The sequence below is a fragment of the Platichthys flesus genome, chromosome 9, assembly GCF_949316205.1.
Source record: "Platichthys flesus chromosome 9, fPlaFle2.1, whole genome shotgun sequence".
Lineage (NCBI taxonomy): Eukaryota > Metazoa > Chordata > Actinopteri > Pleuronectiformes > Pleuronectidae > Platichthys > Platichthys flesus.
In genome coordinates, this window is record NC_084953.1 from 7,535,714 (window position 1) to 7,545,553 (window position 9,840).

Here is a 9,840-nt window from a genome sequence, read left to right on the forward strand (position 1 = left end):
TCAATTTGAGTTTTGTGATTCTTGGAAGTGGCCGGTTCTTTCCACTGATTTCTTCTTCATGCAGCCACAACCTGACATTAGTACGTAGATCAACTTTAAACACATAAGCGTTTTATTTTAATGAGCAATAAGCCTTTTAATGCAATCTAACAAATAAAATATGATAAGAATATAAAACATATATTCTAGTTAAATTTCCTGTCCAGCACTAGTGATGCTCAGCTGTAAACGAACGGACACCAACGACACCATGTACAGTTGGTAAATGTAAGAAGACAAATGCATATAAATGTGTATTTCTGCAGAATAGGTTTGTTGTGGAAATGCTTCAAACATAATTTTTATCTTAAAATCCAGTTAGTGTCTCAAACTTGATCCTAAGAGCATCTGAAGTTGTATTTTCTTTGTCGTGTTTCTTCTGGTTCTCTTGTCCTTCTAGAAAAAATAAATAAAATCCGGTCAATTTTTCATTCAGCGTTGATTCAGTAATTCTGCAGCTGTTCTTGCAATTCCTCCCTCCGTCAGTGTTCATGTTAGCCTGACATTGTCAGACTCACAATTCTAGTCAGAATGTGACTCAAACGTTGTGGGCGGGGCTAAGTTCATCTGGCATCCAGGCTATGTCCATGTTACATTCACCACTGCAATTAATCCACACTATGCCTGGTCCTGCTGACTCGATCAAATTTCTCGTATTAACACAAGTCTTCTTGTCCTGCTTGCGAACAGCTGCACATTAAATCTGTGTCTGAGAGAAGATGCTTTAAGAGACGAGATCGCCGCACAGGAACAATGAATAACAAAAACAACAACCCAGAGACCGACTCTAAAATCACTGACGCTCATTGTCTCATTCATTTTCCAATGAGAGAAAAACACGATGTGTCTTCTTGAAACCTGTCGAGACTGGAACTGAAGCTCAGGAACCAAATAGGTTCGGACTAAAGGTTAAATCCGAGTGTGTCGTCCGGGATCATTAGTCTGCATCCTGCTGAGCTCCCTGACCTTTCCTGGCTCAGCCTATTAGCTTTTTAAAAGGCTCCTAATGAGAGGAGCTCCTCCTCTCACTGAGAAACAGCAACACAATGAAGGCCATTAACCTATATACTGTACACATATTCTCGTTCACTCCTTCTGGTGGGGACCTGACATTGGCGTAATGCATTTCCTCGCCCCTGACCCTCAAACCGCTCTGAACATGTGCGGTCCAGCATCCTGGTTCCCACAAAGCTGTCGGATGCTCGGCTGTTGGACCCCACAGATAAAGATAAGCAAATTTAAATTACATATTTAGATTAGGATATAAGTAAATGTTCTTATACACCTGCTTTTATTTAGTTATACAAAGCCAAACTCTGTTTCAGTTTTGTATCATAACCATAGACTGTATATAAAATATGTCACCTATTGGCCCAGTGTGCTTGTTTTGACTTGAGTTCCTTGTATATTGATATTCCTACTTGGGGATAAACTCAGGTTATAAGTAATATTTCTATAGACAGTAGTGTCTTTTATCAGAGTTTAGAAAAATCTGAATGTCACTGGTTACAAATGGATCGACGGATTCAAACGACCAAAACATTGAATCTCAGATGGGTCAAGTCGATGAGTTTCCCCGTCTGCTATTCTGTTTCTGAGGAGGTTCCACAGTGTTGTGTGTATTTCATCATCACAAATAAATTGATCTTTCTCACTGAATCCCCAAAATGCACGATGCCGATTACCTGCATAATCTGGTCCTGTTTTCCTTCCAGCCACGATGAGCCCTCTTCTCACTCCCCTCTTCATCGTCCTCCCTGTAGCTCGGCTCCATTGACAACAAGCTCTTTGTTTGTTGTGTTCCTGGTTTTATATTTTTTACTTCCACATCTGTGTATTCTGGATGTGGTAAATGAGTGTGTCTTTGTGCGCTCTTATGCAGTTTGGGAGGTTTGCACATTTGTAGGTGTATGTGCACATTTATATGCTGCGTGTAAATCAGCGTGTGGATTCACACTCGTCCACTGAGATAATTTCTGGAAGGGAGGCGTCTTTATTTTTATCCTTGTGTCAAAATTCTTATCTCCTGTTTTAATTTTAGGACGACCGAGAGAAGCTTCATTCTCCAGTCAATTCCTAGTACAGTGGAAATGCTCCTAGTTAAGCATTGCCACTCGACTCATTCGATTTATATGAAGCTTCCTTACGTTTTCATGTTACTCCCAACTCCCCACTGTACTCCAGTCAATGCGACATGTTCAAGAATGTATTAATATTGTCATGGCAAATGTGATTACAAATTCCAAATATTTTAAAGGGGAACATCACTGATTTACTTATGATTTGTTTGCAAATCATTTTGAGTTCCACTACATTGCACAGCTTCTTACTCTGTGTCTACAAGGAGGTGGATTTTTATCTTAGGCAGAATGAGTCGGATAAGAGGTGCTGTTGTGTGGAGTTTTGGAACACGTAGGCGCCAGCATTTAATGGAGCTTGACCCTTCTACAACATGTAGCACTATCACTAATTAATATTGTACTATGTTATACTAGGTAACATTATAGTATATTAATGGTACTACAGCAGTGTCTGAAGAAGGTTTTGCTTGTGGTTTACATCTGTTTACATGAAGCCTTTATTCCGTGCCTCCTACCACTGTGCTGAGAATTTATGGCTCGGTGGATAAATGGAGGCCTTGAAGAGACCCTGGGGGACGGAGAGGAGCTGCCTGATGGACGGAGGGATGGAGGGAGACAAGATGAATAAAGACTAATGCTTCCTCTCATTTCTTCACCTTGCCCTTTATGGCCCCCTGATGATTGCACACTCTCCTTACATGCTGAAGTGTCCTGTTTAAATGTAAGTTTGTACAGTGACTGTTTAGACCTGCTCGTGTGCAGAGAATCTGGTTTCACTTGGGAAACTAGGATGTTTAACGTCAAAGGAGTAAATCTAATTAGTGAGCAACTTAACGGCCGACATCAGAGCAGCATGTTTGTCAGAATTGAAACACTAAGTCTTCCCACTCTAGATATATTAGATACCAAACACAGGAGTATAGAGGGAGTCACTCTTAGACTTAATGAGCTATATGGTGTAATGACAATAAAAACACTGGTACCATCAACCTAAGCTGCAGTGAACTGGTAAACTTAGTGGCAGGGTGGCCTTCAGGTAGTGAGGAGGTGTCCTCAGCTTTACCAGTTGTTGTTGGATAAGAACTTATGACAGAAAAGTGATGTCAAATCAAATCAAATGAAGCAGAAGATAATCCCATTGTAATGTTTTCACCGTGTGTGTTTGTGTGTGTCATGGCAAAAAATGTCTGCGTCTGAACCAAACTTGCGGCTGGTGGAGGAGAGCTACATGTGTGTTAGCTCAGCTGGTTGAGAGGAAATCTTCCAGGTCCAGTTTTCAAACCCTCAAAAATATTTGAGGGTATTTTAGTCCTCGGTTCCATGTTCATTTTGGGCCTTTTGTGTTGGATTGTTCAGACACAGTTGAATGTGTTGCTGTTATTGTGTCCATCTTCTTTGTAACTGTATGGACTGATGCTTTTGTTGATTAATAAAAAAACCACTATCATAAAACTTTTCAGTATTGCATTCTAAAATTCAAGTTGTTAAAATTAAAAGGGTGAAAATCACGAGTCAGTATAGGTTCTTCCTTTCTACCCTTTTCCACTGTTCCCACTTGGATGCAGATGTGGCCAGTGTTGTTTGCCAGCAGCCTCCAGCTGCAGCCGAGCCCTCGGCTCAGTTTATGTGCAATGGCACTCACTGACAGTTCCATTAAACCATATTTATGGCAGCAACAAATAATCGATATGCAGATACGCCGGCTTGTCCACATTCGCAGAATTGTCTTTGGTCCAGCAATGCAATGCATCAAACTGCCGCACTCGGTGACAACAGAGACAATATGCACCATTACTGGGTATTGTTTGTCCCTGCAGACCTGCTTACTCGCCCTCTCTGTCTTGTATCCTGGCTTTCAACCTCCATTGTCATCTTTCCTCACCCCACACCCTTCTTTTGCTTTCCGTTTGCATGTCAACAACTTCCATCTCTGCTAAATATTGTTTATTCTGTCAAACATTGTAAAATACATCAATTAAAAAGGCAAGGTAGAAATGTATTCGTTATATGAATGTTCCTCTGATAAGTGCAGTGAATCTGTGTAGTTAAAGCCTCTCTTCTTACTCCACACTCAGTCCCTGTGGAGCATTACACAGGATTTGTAGAACAAAAGAGAGTCAGCTATACATCATATCTGGGATGAGCAGGCTCCAACTCTTCATATAGACCACGTCACCCACAGAGCAGCAGCGTCCTGCCTGCCACGGATGCAGAGCTGTAACTGGCAGCAGTGGGAGAAATGTAAACCTTCAGTGGAGACTTTCATTGCTTCGAGCTGCGGTTTGAAGCTCGTGTAGTTCTCAGGGAGAAAGAATCATTGGGATCAACCGTGTGGATTCTGCAAAATGGCAGCACGTGGCAGATTCTGTAAATTCAGGATTCAGGAAAAGATTGTGCTTGTGATGGGGGGTGAAAAACGAAAACAATCATAGTTTGGAAAAGGTTGTGGCTACAGCTTTAAAAAAGGTCAACATTTATTACCAATCTGTGGGTTTAAGGGCAGCTGTGGCTCGGGAGGTAGAGCGGGTCGTCTAATAAACAAGAGGATTGATGGTTTATGAGACTCTTTGTGATGGAAAAGACTGTAATACTTCCAGGAGGTGAACCCTTTAAGTGCCTTATAAGACTAGAATAAACACTGTATATAAATGCAGTCCATTTAGCTTTACCCTGACTGCTGACCAGGGCCTTTCTGTGTGGAGGTGGCATCTTCTCCCCATATCTGCATGTTTTTTTGTGTGTGTTCTCCAACATCCTCGGAATGGTTTCTTGCCTCTGAATTTTGGATGAATGGACCATTAGCACCAGCCAACACAACTGTGAGTGGAACGCCTGTGAGGGATCCTGTCCTTGCTGCTGCTCTAAAGGAGGTGCAGTCAAGTGGGAGGTGAAGGCTTGTGTGATACCTGCTTTGTGTTGGTAGCAGGTGAGTAGTCCAAGTGAGGGTACGATGCAACGAGGAGAAGATGATGAAGGTCAAAGTCTTTGAATCCAAATTTGAACATATCTTCATGAGCACAGGGTTTTAATCTACAAAGTAAGATAACGAGCAGATTCTTCAAAATTAGTTTCCGTTTTTTCAGCTTCTGAAATCAGGACAGGAGCTTAAAGGAGCTGGGGCTTGAACCACTGCTCCATTGACCCAAAAGGAACCAGTCGATGTGGATTGGATGTATTACTGGGATGTTTATGGAGATGTTTACGTCCAGCTGGGTGGAGACCCCAGCTAGAGGACATGTCTGGTGGAAAAGGACATGTTTATTAATTTGCTGTCATCAAGTTGTAAATCCACGATGGCAGAGAAAACCGCAGGGTTGTTCTGGCTTCACAAATTGAACAGGTGCCTCGTGAGCGTCCGTGTTCCTGACTCTGCAAGACTGCCGATGAGCAATCATGTGAAATATACGCTTGTTTATTTATTGTGATTTATAAAGTAGCCTATCTGCACTTGAGTTAGCACAGATGGATATGTGTGGCTGTTAAGTGGGTGTGTGTGATCGGTCTCCAACTGATGTCTTCAGTCAAATGATGACACGTCGTACTTAGAGAGATCCGATCTGAATGAAGAGTCGCACGTCACCTGATGAATGGATTGTCTCACAGCCAGCGGTGTAATGCTTAGTCATGATCAATCATCGCAATTGTGCCTCCCCCCCTTTCCTTCTCACTTCTTCTCTCCTCTTCTGTTTCATCGTCCTCTCTCCTTTCCGCCCCTCCGCCCCCTTCTCTCTGCTTCCTATGTCCTCAGCCAGATTTGTCCATGCAGGGGACAGAGGTAATTAAAATGTCACAAGTAAACCTTGTGTTTTCAAATTTATATTTTAAAGTCACACTGACCGGTTGAGAATCAAAGCAGTGGATATGTTAGGACATGATAACTGGCAGAAAACCCTTTGATCCGTGATGTCAACACCGACCTTCAGACAGTTTTGCTCATGTGACATTGTCATGTCAGTGCATAAAGGGACCAGACGCCACTGTGAGCTGTACAGATTGAAGCTCAAGCCATTATACAGAAGGAACACGTAATGTCCTACTAGTGGAGCCCTGTGCAAAGTTATCAAACGAAGGGTTCGGCGGCTCCCTGACTAACGGGGGCTATGAGCCTGTCCTCCTGGGCCACAGTGCACAGGAGAGTGGGATTCCCAAATTGATTTCACATAAAATATTTCCAAAGGTTTTGAGTTCAGCGGCACTTTGAAGTCCTCGGGTCACCGAACTGACTCATCCACATAAATATATGATTGTGTTTTTTATTCCTCCACCATTCAACGTCCACCCGTGAGTGAGAGGACAGCACGCAAGAGTTGTGTCTGAGATGTGTATTCCAGGTCAGGTGTCACATGTAATACTTTTAAATTGTCTTAAGAAGTATAACTGGCCACAGTCAAAGGGGCAGTTCACCTAGAAATGAAAATTCACTCATTAAGATTAAGATTAAGATCCATTTATTCATCTTAATTATCTACTCACCCCTGTGCCGATGGAGGGATGGATGAAGTGCTTGACTCCAAGAAACACTGTAGGAGTCTCAGGGGGAAACAGTGTGCAGCCAAATCCAAGATAATTGAAAAATTAAACAACAGAAAAAATACAACAAGCCTCCATGTTGCTTGTGTGGTGTCATCCAAGTGTATGGAGGGTATGTTGTGTTTTTTTTTTGTTGCCTTGTTCACTAATTGGCATATAGAGCTGAATAGACAAAGAGTGAATTTCTCTTTTTGGGTGAACTATCCCTTTAACAGTTGAAAAGCAGCTTGATTTAATGCAGAATCAAGCAGCTCCAGTGGCCTGAACACTCCCTCAAAAGAGATGTAAGAACATTTTGTAATGTGTATTTATTTTCTGAGAGGAGAGAAAACGTGTGTCTGGGAAAAACTGTCCTCGCCTGTGTGTGTGGACACGACCTCAGAGAGACAACAGGCAGCGTGCTAGAGTACCAGGGATGGGCAAGTCCCGATAAGCATCAAGTCCGAGCTGCCTCTCAGCACAGGAAATAGCATTAGCTCCGTTGTCACACACACACACACACACACACACACACACACACAGAGAGACACAGTGACCTCTTGCTGCCCAGGTTGCCATAGAGATGCTGCTCCCTCTTTATACAACCCCCCCCCCCCCCCAACAGCTGCTCATGTAAAGGCCGACGTGTGATCACGATGTGTCTCCATCATTTATACAGTTGCATGTTAATTACATTCTGTTTCAGGTGCAGCACTCAGCTTTATTAAATCTTTACACAGGCAGTAATTATTACAGTGTTTTCTCCACTACGCCGCCCAGAGAGGGGAGTGCAGTTCTGGTGAAGGCTGAAGCCAAAGCATCTTGATCGTGCCCCTGGTGGATGGTTGTAGTATTGGTTGTAGTATTGGTATAAGTCCTGGGTTCTCCATGTTAAGGGAGGGGACATGGAAAAAACAATATCAAAGTTGTATATTCAAGTGTTTTGAATTAGTTATTGAATGTTATATAAAAATGGCACATGATTTATGAAGCTTACGTGTCAGGGCTTCATCCCCCGATTGCTGCTGAGTAGACTCTGGCTCCTCATGCAAGATGGCGGTGTTCATATCTGGGATATTCTGGCTTAATTTCTGAATAGTGGGAGGAGGCAGAGTGAATCCGTCTTTATTCACAGTCAACGGTTCAACCATGGTGACTGCTTCTCCTCATCTGCTGCGTCCAGCTTATCCTTCTCTGTTTGATCAAAGTAAAACATACATTCAAGAGAAGTCTCTCCCTGCACCGTGAATTCCAATATGTCCTCTAGGGACACGTCTCCTGTTTCCATCTGCATCCGTCTCCATATTGAACTTGACTTAGAGACTCAAACCTCGGGCTCAAACTCATCAGGGTAATGGATCGCTTTGTCTGGCAGGCCGATCGAAAGGTTCCAACAATGTTTAGCTCATCTGCTCGGCCTCTTATTGGAATGAATGGTTAGAATCAGACTCATTAATACTCATCAGCGGCTGTTAGTCTGCTCGCTGACACCTTGTTGCAGCGATGTTAACCATTTTGCCAAACCAGCATATCAACGTCCACCAACAAAACTAATAGTGATAGATATTGTGATGATAACTGGACTGGTTGAAGGAGTAACATGCACATTCTGGACTCTGAGACCTCTGACCTGTGAACTCTACACTCTCCCTGGTCCACTCACTCAGAGGAAAGAGGAGCAGTCACTTTTCACTGACCGAGCAGCTTGAGGCACAGGTCCAGTGTCGCACCCGGGCAGTTCACTGCACCTCCCTCAGAGCCGGGACCAGCGAATCAAACGCACCCCAAAAATACTGGCAATACCACTGCTCCAAATGATTCTGCACCATGGAGATGCTGGAGATGGCTCGAGTGCGGCCGGATAACGGAGCCGATTCATTTAATCTCATTCACTGTGGTTTTGACTGAGACTGTGGGATGACACAACTTTGGCTCTAACCAGGATTTCGTTTTGGTTGTTTTATAATAAATTTATAATGGGAGTACAGTCACAAACAATGGTTGTATGTAGTGTGCATGAATTGCAATTTCATTTTACGTGTGTGTGCTTTAACCTGGTTGTGCTGTGTTTTATTGAGAGTACTATATTCTAGAACTCCTGTGGTCTATCGGAACACATTTGTGTGGTCACTGGGTTTTCATATCTTCTGTGACTCAACAATGCTTTAGTATCATTACAGACAAGTCAGCTCCTGTAGCCACACTGTGTCCAGTAACCACAACCACAGCATCAATAACCACAGAGTCTGTAGAATCAATCAGTTTTAAAGTCTTAAGCTGAGAGTGTATTACACAATAACCAACTGTTCCTTTGGGCGGGAGGAAATGCTACATTCATTGCACGGCAACACAAATGTACTTTCTTGTATTTAATAAAAAATTCCCCTGTACAGACATAACAGTGAATTAAGACTTATCCTAATGTTGAACTATTCATTTCTTGATTTAACACTCCGCTCTGTTTTACATTCACACGGTTAATTAAAAAGACTGCTGGGTCTTTGAGCTTCTTTAAAGATGATACCAGTGACTACTTTTCACCGTGAAGAAGACGTAACTATTTCTCATCTACCCGAACTTTGTCTGTATTTTGGGCGCTGGGGGAAACTGTGCTTTCTCCAGCATAAGGCAGTTTTCTAGCTGAATGAACATTGGTGACGTAAATCGCTGTTCAAGCAGCTTTATCTCTGCTCTGTAGCTGTGAAGCTCTATGAAGAGAAGCTGCTCTTTCAGGGGAACTTTTCTCTCCTCCATTTTAAACATTGCACAGCCCATAGCTCCAGACTCCCTGAACTCCCGACCACTGCCCTTCGGTCTCTTAAAAGCATTTATTATATCGAAAATTTAATTTAGTTTTTTCATTACCAATCTCAGCAGTTTTTGGCAATATCAGGGTGTTTGGCTGCATTTACCCGATAACTCTGGACCCATCAAATGTGTGAGGCTAGTGGCCAAACAGCAGCAAGATAAGAGAAGCAGTTATTGTCAAGAAACAGCTTCATAATTTGAAGGGCAATTGTTGGAACAGGAACTTGAGGGTCAAGTCTACCTTTTTGTTTGGCCTCTATCTTTTTTCTTTTTTCGCAAATGTCAAAATAAAAGTCTTCCTATCCTCTTTGTGTCTACTTCTTTTGGATGTTTTAAATCCATCAAAGCTTAATCTAAATTTTTAGCCAAATCTGGTCAGCAGCAGGTCTGGGTTACTCTGCTG